The sequence below is a fragment of the Pan troglodytes genome, chromosome 7, assembly GCF_028858775.2.
Source record: "Pan troglodytes isolate AG18354 chromosome 7, NHGRI_mPanTro3-v2.0_pri, whole genome shotgun sequence".
Classification (NCBI taxonomy): Eukaryota; Metazoa; Chordata; class Mammalia; order Primates; family Hominidae; genus Pan; species Pan troglodytes.
Genome location: NC_072405.2, coordinates 57852332 through 57867154, shown reverse-complemented (window position 1 = coordinate 57867154; position 14823 = coordinate 57852332). Strand labels below are relative to the sequence as shown.

Sequence of the window (14823 nt, the reverse complement as noted above, 5' to 3'; positions counted from 1 at the left end):
CAGAAGGCAGCCTAGGCAGAAAGACCAGAAACAGTGTAAACAAAGACCCTGATATGACTAGGGAACGGTGGAAAAAGTTGCGGGACAGAAATCTTGGGTATGTGGATAGAGTGGAAATGGCTGAGGTAGAAAGGTTAGAGCCAGACTGTGAAGGGTCCTGTGTTCCCCCTCACACTGGGGAAGAGCAATGTCACACGGAGTTCTCAGTGCATCCAGAGTTGACTAAAACGTATGCCCTTCTTAAGCTACTGTCCACTTGGAGAAAAATAACCAGTGTTTCTCTAGTATCACGGATCAAAGTGGTGACTTACAGGATTTTGTTTAAAGCCCAGGAGATGCCATGGCCCAAGAGATATAATCCGTCTTGCATGCCTCACATTTGTTTTCCTGAAAACTCAGCAAGATAATGTAATTGAAGAATGAGACCTTCATAAAGGGCAAATGTGAATATCAAGCAGGGAAGTGAAGGAAGGACGACTGGATTTGGAATTCCAGGAGCTTTGGAAGAAGCTGGAGTAAAGTAATCATTTGATTGTGATCTTTATTATTGAGAGCTGTGAGGCCAAAGAAACAAGAAATTGTTTAAACAATTATATATACTGTTGACCCTTGAACAACAAGGTATTGAACTGTGTGGGTCCACGTATACATGGAATTTTAAAAATAAAATATACACCAAGTATGCCTGCTTCTCCCACCTCCCTTGCCACCTCCTCCACCTCTTCCATCTCTGCCATCCCTGAGACAGTGAGGCCAACCCCTCCTCTCCCTGCTCCTTCTCAATCTACTCACCGTGAAGACGATGAGGGAGAAAAATTTTATGATGATTCACTTGCAGTTAATGAATAGTAAGTATATTTTCTCTTTTTTATGATTCTCTTAATAATATTCTACTTTCTCTAGCTTACTTTATTATAATAATACAGTATATATATATATAAAAAAACACATAAAAATATGTGTTAAGTGGTTATGTTATCAGTAAGGATTCTGATAAACAGTAGGCAATTGGTAGTTAAAATTTTGGGGAGTCAAAAGTTATACACCAAGTTTTGACTATGTGGGAGGGGGCATCAATGCTGCTAACCCCTGCATTGTTCAAGGGTCAACTGTATTGTGTGTGTGTGTGTGTGTGTGCGTCTGTGTGTGTTTGGGTGTATATACAAACTGAACACAAAATTATAGAAAAGATTCAAAAGAAAATTTCCCACCATACTTGAGTTACTGAGATTTTCATAAGCCCCTCGAGTTCCCTAATAACTTCTATTTCTTTTTGTTTACTTCTTGCAGTAAGAAAAAATGGTGGTCATGAGACTAGCAAAAAGAAATCACAGGGAAGTAAAAAGCAAAAGCATGCAAATTGTTTTTTTACTTTGCACAAGATTCCTTCTGACTTGTGATGCCAGAGAACAGCTGGCTCACCTTGTTCTTGGCAGACCCAAGAAACTACCGCTACCGTTCATCACCTAAACAGTGGTTACCATTTGTTGGAAGTGCAGACTTGCTGTCAAGGATTGCTTGTCAGAAATACTCTGAGAATACAAGAGCTCCCAGGCTGCTAAGTTTCCTCATCCCGGGTGATCTTTAGCTATGAAATCACAGCTCACACTTACCCTCCAGTAATACGGTCCTCTGAGCTGAGAGCCTCTGGCCCTTTTCCTCCCGTGTTGTTCCTTTATTTCTAACATGTTATCCTTGGATACAGCAGAAATGCATGGGAGGTGGCCCAAGGTTCAAATTCCAAATATTGGTTTATGTAAAAACAAATACATATCTATTTTTGGCCCGGCGCAGTGGCTCATGCCTGTAATCCCAGCACTTTGGGAGGCCGACGCCGGTGGATCACAAGGTTAGGAGATCGAGACCATCCTGGCTAACACGGTGAAACCCCGTCTCTACTAAAAAATACAAAAAATTAGCCGGGCGTGGTGGCAGGCATCTATAGTCCCAGCTACTCGGGAGGCTGAGGCAGGAGAATGGCATGAACCTGGGAGGTGGAGCTTGCAGTGAGCTGAGATCGTGCCACTGCACTCCAGCCTGGCGACAGAACAAGACACCGTCTCAAAAACAAAAATACATATCTATTTTTTGTGTGGATGAGGCAAATGAGGGCTCATATTCATATCTAAAAGAGTTTCTTTCAATAACACTACAACAGCATTTGTCATTCAAGTTTATAATGTTGAAAACTGTTCTTTTAAAATCTACTCACTTCCACTTCTGCAAGTTTCTTTTTCACAAAACTACAGACATTTTGCCTGTTAGGAAAATATTAACATAATACATTTCCAGATCCATGAGAAATCACAGCGTCTTGTCCTGGCTCTGCTCCTGTGTTCTCTCAGAGGGGTTATCAGAAGTCAGGAAAATAAGTTTTGTAGGTGATCTACAATCCTTGCTCCACAAACACTGAAATTTAAATTTTCAAGAGAGAAAAAGTACATTTATTTCAATGTATTTAAAACAAGTAAAGTCAGGCATTATAATCTCATGCTTCAAAACAATTCAATTTTTTCTACCAGATAATAGACCTAGCAAACTCTTGATGATAGTGTCAACAACAAAACTATCAGGAATGCTTCACTCATTGACAAGAAAGAAACCTTCACATCCTTTCAGAAAGAAGCCTACATGTTTCTATGCATGTGTCAGGTATTTAAAATGTATTACTTGTGTGTCCTTTGCTTCTTTTGTCTGCACTTAATATTAATGAAGATACAGAAAATTACTTTATGAATGTTTCTCGGGGTGATGCCAATAGGAAAACTCAACATTCTCTGCTCTCGCCATCTCAGATACGAGCAGAATATATCAGAATAATTAATTTCAACTGATGCTAATAAGAGGAATCATTTAACTATAATTTAACATAATTATGGTGAGGATAACAGGGGGCGAGGAGGATGACCTCTCTCCTCTGCCTCAGGATGTTACTCATCACTCTGCCCCAGGAGCAGAGGAAGGAGAGCCTGCTGCAAAGCAAACCACCAGTTATCAAATAGTCAGCTGGGCCAGAATTAGTTATATATGCAGTAAATGAACACTCATTTGAGTATGACCTTTTCCTCAATATATTTTGGATAATTTCACATCTTAAGAGTACATTTCAAAAGCTTTTGTCAACTACCAATAACCTACCTGAATTTAAATTGACTGAACATTTTTCAAACCTCATCTTCTTTTACCAGAGTTTCGCTTTGCTGTTGATATTTTCTGAATGATTGCATTATGCCTTACCTTCTGTATACTTCAGGTGCAAATCTCAGTGGCCACCCGTCATCATCCACATGCTTATCTTCTATAGTGCTGCTTCATCCTACAGCCCACACACAACCCTTTGGATATTCTCCACTGCATCCTCTTTCATCAGAAACATCTTGATATATTTATCAGAAATCATGCTTTACAATCTGCAAACTCTCTTACATCTATTCGCCTTCTCATAGCATTGTCTTGACTGTTTTGTGAGAAACCTGGTCTTATCCCAAGGCTCATTTAATCTTTCTCTCTTCATTTGCCCTTTCATCTCAGGATCTTAAGGTGACATAGTGTTTTTTTTAAATTTACCTGCCATATCTTTGAAGCATTGCCCACTCCACAATCCTCCAAAATGACCTGCTATTTCAGCCTCTCTCAGAACTTACTGCCATGCTTCCTCCCCATGCTGCCATCTGTACAACTCATCACAGTCACTTCTTTATTTTTAAAAAATGTTAGCACCTGTCTACTGCATTTCAACTCCTGCCAACATTGTCATCAGCAGCAGCCATAGGACAACCCATTCCAAATCCCAGTGTCTTGGTTCATTGGCTTTCTCATCCCCTGTGGTCTTCTCTTCACTTTATATCAGAAACCCACTCTCGTGCTCGTATCTAGGACACAGCCCAGCCAGAAATGGCATCAGCACTAAAATACCAGGCTGACCAACATGGTGAAACCCCATCTCAACCAAAAATACAAACATTAGCTGGGTGAGGTGGCATGTGCCTGTAATTCCAGCTACTCGGCAGGCTGAGGCAGGAGAATTGCTTGAACCTGGGAGACGGAGGTTGCAGTGAGCCGAGATCGCGTGACTGCACTCCAGCCTGGTGACAGAGTGAGACTCTGTCTCAAAATAATAAATAAAATAAAATAAAATAAAATAAAATAAAATACTAATTCCAACCCTTCTGCTAACCAATCATCACCTCCTTTTATATTTCCAGTTCATTGATGCAAACTTTTTCTATTATTCATGCAATCTTTCCTGTTTTCTTTTCTCTCCCAGCATTACTTAGATGTCATGGTTTTTATTGCACTAAATTGATTGCAAATAACCTCGGAAGACTTTTCCTATATTTTGCTATCATTCCAAAAAATGAAAATGTAAGAACATTGTGGCTGAGCCCAGCAGTTGGCCTTCTCCAAAGAAGCACAAATATATTTGAGCACATATTTTGAAAAAGTACAAAGCCAGGATGACTCCCTTTGTATTAAATTTCCGATAGAGTACATCAAATATTTAACACTGTCTGGAACTGTTTATCTCACTAATAGCTTTCTTTGTATCTTTCGTTCTTCCTTTCTATAACAGTTTAATGACAAAATTCACATACCGTAAAATCCATTCTTTTAAAGTGTACAATTTAGTAATTTAATATATTCACACAATTGTGTAACCATCATGCCTAACTTTAGAACATTTTTTATTTCCCTTAAGAAACCAGAAGTATTGTTAAAAATATTATTATTTCTTGGTAAATTGTCATGACATGCTTATTGGAAATCAATTGACCCTAAATGTGAGGATTTATTTCTGAACTCTCAATTTTGTTCCACTGACCTACCTGTATTGTGTATGTATGTGTCTATTATGCCAATATTTCGCTTATGCTGTCTTGATCATTCAAGCCTTGTAGTGTTTTAAAATAAAAAAAAACTGTGAGTCCTCTATGACTTATTCTTTATTCAAGATTTTTTTGGCTATTCTGTGTCCCTTTAATTTCCAAAACCCAGTTTTGAGTCAATTTCCCAATTTCTGCAAGATAAAATAAAATAAATAAACAAGTTTAAAAAGGCAGCTGGAAATTTGAGGTGAACTGCACTGAATTTGTAGATTCATTAGGAAGTATTGCCATCTGCTATGGACAGAATTGTACGTCTCCCCATTCACATGTTGAAGTCCTAATCCCCAATGTGACCCCTATTTGGAGATAGGGTCTAAGGAGGTAATTAAGGTTAAATGAAGTCATAAGGATGGGAGCCCTAATTTGGTCTGATTAATAGTCCTATAAGTAAAGGAAGAGAGAAATCACTAATTTTCCTCTTGTGTGGACAATTGAAAGATCATGAGAGTACACAGTGAAATGGCAGTCACCTACAAGCCAACAGATGAGATCTCAAATGAAACCTGTTATGCCAGCCCCTTGAATTTGGACTTCCAAGACTCCAGATCTGTGAGAAATAAATTTGTGTTGTTTAAGACATCGAGTGTATGGTATTTTCTTATGGCTGACCTAGCTGACTAAAACATCACATAAACAATGTTAAGTCTTTTGATATAATAACGTAATGTGTCTTTACATTTATTTAGGTTTTAATTTTCTTCAATGATGTTTTATAGTATTCAGTATACAAGTCTTGTACTTCATTGTTAAATTTATTCATCCTATTGTTTTTCTTAACTTCATTTTCACATCGTACATTGTTAGTGTATGGAAATGCATTGTCCTTTTGTGTGTTGATTATGTATCCCACAACTTTGCTGAACTTATTTACTAACTCAATAGTTTTGATGCAGATTTCTTAAGTTTTCTCTGTACAAGATCATGTTATCTAAGAATGGAGATAATTTTACTTCTTTCTGTCCATTTGGGTAACTTTTTTTCCTCTTGCCTAATTACTCTGGCAAAAACTACAGTAAAATGTTGAATAGAAATGGCAAGAGTGGACTTCCTTGTCTTCTACCTCATCTGAAGGGAAAACATTCAGCCTCTCACTGTTAAGCATGCTTTTAGCTGCAGGATTTAAGTGGAACATTTAGGCTATTTATGTTTAAGGTTAGTATTGATATGTGAGGTGTTGTTCCTGACATAATGTTGTTAGCTAGTTGCCTTGGAGTTTCAATTGTGTAATTGCTTTGTAAAATCTGTGATCTTTGTACTTACAGGTCTTTTTATGATGATGAGTAGCATCCTCTTGTTTACATGTTCGGAACTTCCTTGAGCATGTCTTGTAGGACCAATCTAGTGGTGATAAATTCACTTAGTATTTCCTTGTCTGGGAAAGACTATCTCTCCTTCAATTAAGAAGCTTAGTTAGGTAGGATATAAAATTCTTGGCTGGCAATTTTTTTGAAGGGGGCAAAAAACAGGCTCCCAATCTCTTCTGGCTTGTAGTGTTTCTGTTAAGTCTGCTATTAGTATAACGGGATTCCACTTATAGGAGATTCATCATTTTTCTCTAGATGATTTTAAGATATGTTCTTTCTCAGTGGCATATCTAAGAAAGATAGTCTGATGTCTATATGCTTTTTGACATTTGTTTTGTGTCATATCTCCCAGGCGTTGCCTAATTTCTTGTATCTGGATGTCTACATCTCTAGCAAAATAAAAAAAAATCCTGCATTATTTCCTCAAATATGCTTTCCAAATTTCTTTATTTTTCTTCCTCTTCCTCAGGAATTTCTGTAAATTATATGTTTGATGACTTAAATAATTTCACATTTCTCAAAGGCATTGGGTTTATTTTTTTCTTTATTTTTGTCTGACTGGGTTACTTTGAAAGACAGATTTGACTGATCTTCAAGCTACAAAATTATTTCTTCTGCTTGGTTTATTCTATGGCTAAAGTTTTCAGCTACACGTTTAAATTCCTTAAGTGAATTTTTTATTTCCAGTAGTTCTTTTTTTTTTAATATATCTCTTTCTTCATTTCCTGGATTGCTTTTGTGGTTTCATTGTGTTGGCTTTCAACCTTCTCTTGGATCTCAGTGATCTTCTTTGCAATCTATACTTTGAATTATCTATCTGCCATTTCAGAGTTTTCATTGTGGTTAGAATTCTTTGCTAGAGAGCTAGTGTGATCCATTGGTGGTGTCACAACATTCAGGTTTTTCATGGTACCAGAATTCTTACACTGGTTACTTGTCATCTGGAGAAGCTGACACTTGTTGGTTTTGAATTTACTTTTATTTAGATTGGGTTTTTTATCTAATTTTATTCACGGCTTTATTTGTGCCCTCAACCCCTGACAAGGGTGTTACTGTAGAGGATTTGTGGTAGGGTATTTTAGCTTTGCTTCTGTAGCCCTCTGTTCTTCCATCAGCCAGATTTATATTGGGTTGTGCAGTTTAACCTACAGGCCAGTAGGAGATGCTTATGGGTAAGAGACAGCTTAGACAAGAGCAGATGGATATGTACTTGGTCTTTGTTTATTGTGAGGTGTTCTCCGTTGTTTCAGATGATGTGCTGGACTGTACAACATCCAGTGCCCTGAGCTTCCTTTTTGCAGAGGAGAAGGTGAGATGCAACTAGGCACAGCTGGACCACCTGGCTTGCCCATGGATGTTTCAATGACAAGCACAGGTACCAGCATGGACTAGAGTGCCTGGGGGAGCTTCTGGTGAAATGACCTATGTCTCTGGGTGAGGTAAGGGGTCTGCACTAGCTCCACCTCCCAGAAAGACCAGAACGCTGTTTCCCTGTCACACCCCTATCCCAGGGCTCATGAGTTTCTTTACAGACACACACTGTTGTCTATCTCCAGGCCACAGAATATGCCTCTCCTGCTGCTCTCCAGGGGAGTGGTTTCCAGCAGATCCTCTTTACTCACCCCAATATAGACATCTTTATGGCTTGCATGTTATTGGATTTGGTAACACTGCTGCTTCATGTAGAGGGGGAGAATTTTCACCTTTTGGCACATGTGCAGCTTTAAAAAAATAGATAGGAGAGGAAAAAATTACAAACAAAAATGTATTTAAAAAATAATTGCCTACATCATCTTTCTGGTGCTCTTTATTTTTTCAAGTGGATTTTAATTATTGTCTAGTGTCTTTTCATTTCAGCATGAAGGACTCCTTTTATAATTTTTTTATGACACATCTGCTAGGTCTTCTCAGAGAGAATTCTCTGTTTTTGTTTATCTGGGAATGTCAATACATCATTCATTTTGAAGCATTGATTTACTAGATGTAAAGTTATTGGTTGACATTATTATTTAGCACTTTGAACATGTCACCTTTCTGCCTTATGATTTCCATGGTTTCTGATGAGAACTCAGCTGATAATCTTACCGATAATCCTTTTTACACGGTAAGTCACTTCTATTATTGTCTTTGGTTTTCAACAGTTTGACTATGATACATGCGCATGTGGACCTGTTTGAATGTATGCTAGAGTTAATTAAGCTTCTTGGATGTGTAGATTAACATCTTTCATAAATTTTGGAAATTTTTAGCCATCTTTTTGCCCCTTTCTCTCTCTACTTCTTCTTCCTGGACTTCTATTACGGTACACAGGTCGCTGAGGCTCTGTTCACTTTTCTTCATTACTTTTTCTTTCTGTTCTTCAGACTAGATGATTTCAATTGATCTATATTCAAATTACCTGATTGTTTTACTCTCTTAAATGTTATTAAGCTTTTCTAGTGATTTTTAATATCAGTTATTGTATTTTTCAACTCCAGAGTATCTATTAGTTTCATTTAAAACTCATTTCTATTTCTCTTTAGTGATATTATTTAATGAATACATCATTCTCATACATTCTTCCAATTTTGTAAACATATTCTCCCTTTCTTCATTAAACATATTTGTAATAATTGATTTAAAGTTTTCATCTAGTAAGTCTAGTGTCTGAGTTTCCTCAGAAACAGTTTCTATTGACTTGTTTTTATTTTTCTGTATGCAGGACAAACTTTCCTGTTTCTTTGTATGCACCATAATTCTTTTCATTAAAACCAAAAATTTTAAATAATGTAATGTAATGTTCATTTGAAATGAACCCTCCTGCTAGTGTTTGTTAGTATTGCTATTTCTTGTTGCTCTCATTATTGCTGTTGTTTTTTGTTAGATTCCTGAAATAATTTTTAGGGTGTCTATTCTTTTTTCCAGTATGGTTGTTAAATTCTCTTAGTTAAGGAATTAACTAATCATAATGCAAAAATTTTCTTAAAGACCTTGAATCAATATGTCTACCAGCTTTTGTCAAATAGCTTTGTGTGTGTGTTATATGCGTTTTTCAATACTTTAGTAAACAGTTTATAATTCTGTCATCTTACATGTTTGTACAGGACCTTAAAGTCAGCCAGAGGTGAGAGCTTAGGGCCTTTTTGGGTCTTTTCCAGCCCTGAACATGTACATGTCTTTCTTGAGTCCTATGAATATGTCAGACCTATTTCCTGCATCCTATTGATATCTCATTCCTAGTTTTCCTCTGAAGGATTCTGGCCAGCCTTTTGGTATCTCCAACTGGAATTGCCACCTCAGGCGTCTGTAATATTAATCATTTGACACTCCTTATTTTTGACAAATGCTCTCAGCACAGACTTGTTTACATAAACTAAATTCTGAGTTGCATCAAATAAAGACAACCCCTGAGATTCTGTGGGGCATAGCCTTTGGAAAGCCCCAAGCTCATTGTGCATTTTCCAGTGTTTCCTTGGCTGCTGGTTTTCACAGCTACTGTCAATGTAAGGTTGGTCTTCAAGTTGATTGTGGTTATGTGGAAAGACTGAATGGGAATGGGGCAAGTTAAGAGGCTACAAAATTTGCTGTTTTTATCTGGATTCAATGTTTGTTTGTTTTTAAAGGCTTCTTGCATTGTTTCAAGCTTTTAATTTAATGAATATGTTGAATTTGACACTTTTGACAATGTTCTCAGTGCTTTTTCCATAATGGTGAATTTTGAAAGTCTTTGATCTGCCATTCTTGGAATGTTTCTCTAAATACCTCTCTTTCTCTCTCTGAAACAAATCTTTCTAACCTTCCCTGTCTCTTCATATCTATATACCCTTTCTCTCTCTCTTTCTCTCTCTCTTTCTCTCTCTCTTCACCATCCCAACCCCCTCCTCTCTCTTTTTCTCTTTGTGTACAGGTAACTGCATACCGCTTGGTAAAATGAAAGGGATTCCTCTTTCATTTTCTCAATATCACTCTACAAATCCGTCTGAACCACTGTCAGCTTTCTTCATCTTCCCTGGAATAAGAGTGAAGGGTTTGTTTTCCTCCTGTCAGGCACTTACCTTCCTCTCCTGCTTGAATCTTTTTCTGGCATTTGCAGAGCTTTGTTTTTGTGGATCTTCTTTGTCTCCTGATCAGCTGCATGCACTCTCTGGCTTTCATTCTCCTTGTCATCTTCTAACCCTCCCTCTCTCCCTCTGGGCTACCTCATTCCAATCAGCACCAAACTTAGATGAATCACTAGAAAGATGAAAAGACATTGTCATTGGCCTAGAAAAGTCATTCATCTCTGAAATTAGAAATTTTTCCCTCAAAACAAAATTTTATGTAGGCTGATCATAGCCTGCATGAGCCTCTCATTATACAGCTGCCTTTAAAATACCTCCAGCACATCAGCCATTATGCTCTGAGCACACTGGCTTTATTCTAATTTCTCAAGCACAGTGAAAGCTGTTTCCATCTTAGGCCCTTTGTAAGGTTCTCTTTCCTTGCCATGCCTAAACTGTAGGCTTCAGTCACATTTCAAAATAATTGTGTCATATTAATGCATCCAATTATTTGTGTCTACATGCATTTTACCCAACAGTCATTTACCCTTAAAAATGAATTACCACACATACCTACTCATGTAGTAGTCCCTGGATTTTTATTTAAATTAAACTTATGACTTTATTGAAAAAGATGGTGGAAAGTAATATGATTCTAGACAGCTCTATCACTTACTAATTGAGTGGATATAACATAAATTACTTTGTCTCCACAAATCTTAGTTAATTGATCTATAAAATTAGAATAATGACACTTACTTGCTTGGGTTGTTGTGAGGATTAAATAGGATAATAAATGTATTATGTGAATACCTGTAACTACATTAGCTATTACTTTTATCACTGTTTTAAAATTAAAATGATCATAAGAAAAGTAAAACTGAAGTAATCATCCTCAGAAAATGTCATGGGCATTCATCAGTATAAAAACAGTTAGAGTATAAATTCTACAATATAATTATAGAATGTAACAGTACATAATTGTTTCTAAAATAAATTAAGACTGAATTTTTATGTTAACAAATGAAGTTAAAGTCAGTAGAGAGATACAGTCTTACATAGGCTGTGATATTAAAAAAAACTTTACCTTATTTAAAGGGGAACTAAAATTTATCTAATAACTATTTTTCTGTTGTACACTGCAATTGATTAGATACATGCTATGTCATTCCATTCTCATTGGAATCAAATTTAAAAGTCTTATTATTCTTATCATATAGAAAACTGGGAGTTGGAAATCTTAAGTAACTTACAAAAAATTGCATAGTAATTGAGATAGAAACGAAAACCTATTGATATTGACTACTACTTCTGGTGTTTCTCTTGTACTATACTTCCAAGTTATCTAGTATTATTAATTATCATTGGATTTTGCTAATAAATTGTTTTAATTGTTCTTACAATGTTTAAAAATATGTTCATTTCCTCATTGTTTTACACTTAATTCTGAAATTATTAATATTTTACTTAGCCTTCATTTTAGTTCAAAACAATTCAAAATACACAAACTCCCAATTTTATGATGTGTTAATATCTGTTCTTACTTATTTATAAGAAAAGCTCATTTCCAACTCTTTCCAAAATGGATGTGCCTGATTAGCAAAAGCTCTGTTCAAGACCTGAGTCAGTGACCACATTTGTTCTATCTGGAGGGATGACCGTCTTCAACAAATAGTTTCCAAGATACTGTATTTGTCTCTGTCTAGTCAAAAGAGGAGGAAGGTATTTATATGCAGGGCGTGACAGTGGTGTACATAATCAACTCACACTCTCTTGGATAGAACACAGCCATGTGGTGGATACTATAAAGTGAGTTTGAAAAGTTAATTTGTTGTGTAAATACTTAACCAGTGTCTGACACATAATGGAATATCATCATTAAAGTTTATATTATTTGCAAAAAGTAAAAAAAGAATCTATATTCAATTTAAGTTAAATACAAATATTTTTCAATTCTCTAATTTTTCAGGAATACAGTCATAGCAAAATTCTACTTGAGTTTTACTTCTATTTCTCTTTTAATCATATTAATCTCTGGCAGTTTGGTGACAAATTGAAAGTGTTAAGTGGTATCTTATTTTGTTATTGTTTCTACTTTAAAATCTTTGGATTTAGGGGATAGCCCACAAATAATACACTTTTGGAAAGCTAGATAAATTTTAATTCTGAAAATTTTTATTCAAATTATTAAAAGATTCCATCATCTCTTTAGTAATTCCTTTTCTCTTTTCCTTTCCCTAATTGGCAATAGGCAAGAGTATATAGAAAATTGCAAGTTTTATCACCATTTTGAGAAAAGGCCAAAATAAGTTTACCAAGTTACTGTTTAAATCCTTTCAAATTGTAAAAGATAGAGTATACTAAGTTTACTTAGAGCCCATAACAAGCATTTAAAATTAAAGTTTATTCTTATAATAAATAAAAATGTAATTCTTGTACTAAAACCTTCCCCAGAGAAATTTTGAAGATTCCCATGAAATTTTGTTAAGTTCTTTGAATTATTACGGCAATTTGACAAAATTTAAATAAAACACTTAACATTTAGTTTGCATTTGTGTCTTTGTGACAGGACATAAACTTCACTGTCTAAAAGATTAAGCATTTCTGACTTCCTTGAGATAAACACAAAAGTGTATAAACGAACTCACCATAACAGAAATGTTTGCATTTCCGCAACATGTTAGCATAAAAAGGCAATACAATAAATCCGGATGTATGTTAAGTTAAAAGAAAATAAACACCATATATTGGACTTAAAAAGATAATTTAAAAATCTTAGTTGACCAATAGTCAAAATAGATAGGTTATGTCTATGTATAAAAAGGTTTCAATTTTTTCTAAATTTGTTTGAATTAAGGATATAGTCTAACTCAAATCATTAGTCTAATTTCTTTTTGTATATAGTGTGATCTCAAGAGCTCTTTAAAAGTTCACACCAAATGCCACATTCTTTACATAAAGATATTTAACCAAATACTATACACACACACACACACACACACACACACACTCATTCACTTTCAAACCGTACTGTGTCCGCAATTAGTGGGTTCTTGGTCTCACTGACTTCAAGAATGAAGCCACGGACCTTCGTGGTGAGTGTTACAGTTCTTAAAGATGGTGTGCCCAGAGTTTGTTCCTTCTGATGCTAGGACGTGTCCGGAGTTTCTTCCTTCTGGTGGGTTTGTGGTCTCGCTGACTTCAGGAGTGAAGCCGCAGACCTCCGCAGTCAGTGTAACAGCTCTTAAAGGCGGCGCATCCGGAGGTGTTTTTTCCTCCCGGTGGGTTCGTGGTCTCGCTGGCTTCAGGACTGCAGCTGCAGACCTTTGTGGTGAGTGTTGAACAGTTCATAAAGGTGGCGCCTCACGAGTTGTTCATTCCTGCCAGTGGATTCCTAGTCTCGCTGGCTTCAGGAGAGAAACTGCAGACCTTCACAGTGAGTGTTACAGCTCATAAAAGCAGCGCGGACCCACAGAGAGAGGAGCAGCAAGATGTATTGCAAAGAGGGAAAGAACAAAGCTTCCACACTGTAGAAGTGAAACTGAGAGAGTTGCCACTGCTTGCTCGAGTGGCCTGCGTTTATTCCCTTATCTGGCCCCACCCACATCATACTGTCTGGTCCATTTTACAGAGAGCTGATTGGTCTGTTTTGACAGAGTAATGGGTGTGTTTACAAACCTTTAGCTAGACATAGAGCACTGATTGGTGCATTTACAATCCTTTAGGTAGACACAAAAGTTCTCCAAGTACCCTACCCGATTAGCTAGACACAGAGTGCTGATTGGTGCATTTACAAACCTTTTCCTAGACACAGAGCACTGATTGGTGCATTCACAATCCTTTAGCTAGACACAAAAGTTCTCCAAGTCCCTTACCCAATTTGCTAGACACAGAGTGCTGATTGGTGAGGTTACAAACCTTTAGCTAGACACAGAGCGCTGATTGGTGCATTACAATCCTTTAGCTAGACAGAAAATTTATCCAAGTCCCCACCCATCCCAGAAGCCCAGTCGGCTTCACCTCTCACTGGTACTTGCTGGGGGACTTTGAGGCACCCAGCCCGGGCACTCCGGCAGCCCAGACGGAGGTCTTCCTCGATCGCCCGTGAGCGCCGTGCCCACGCCTCTCCCTCCACACCTCCCTGGGAGCAGAGGGAGCCACTCCGGCCTCGCCCAGCCCCAGAGAGGGGCCCCCACAGTGCAGTGGTGGGCTGAAGAGCTCCTCAAGCGTGGTCAGGGTGGACGCAGAGGCCGAGGAGGCGCCGAGAGCGAACTAGGGCTGCTAGCGCATTGTCACCTCTCAATATTGGTTATTCAATTCGGAATACATACATATTTGACCACAATACAGTATGGCTGGTTGGGAGATGGGGCAAGTGGAATTTTCTAACAAGAACTTTCAGATATTTCCATTCCGGTCACTTACCGTTATTTCTAATTTCTTCAGCAAAAGATTATACTTGTCCACTCTTTTCATTTTGCAAAATGTTCTCTGTTTCTTCCTGAGTGTTTTGATGTTATAAATATTTATGAACACAGAAAGCAACTCATATTTCTGGATGGGTACCGATTTTGCTGATGTTTTTAATAATGAGTAATACTAACAAGGAAATGA

The 14823-nt window shown here is 37.1% G+C and overlaps 1 long non-coding RNA gene across 2 annotated transcripts; it reads right to left on the bottom strand.

Moving 5' to 3' along the window:
• Positions 1-857: 857 nt before the first annotated feature.
• LOC107976303 (uncharacterized) lies at positions 858-13764 on the bottom strand. Of its 2 annotated transcripts, XR_001720171.4 has the most exons (4): positions 13298-13764; positions 10225-10402; positions 7813-7911; positions 858-2409 (listed from the first exon to the last, which is right to left on the bottom strand). It is a non-coding gene; the product is annotated as an uncharacterized LOC107976303 (long non-coding RNA). The 2 variants fall into 2 exon arrangements; XR_010159542.1 differs by lacking the exon at positions 858-2409 and having other exon boundaries at positions 6147-7911.
• Between the last annotated feature and the right edge of the window lie 1059 nt (positions 13765-14823).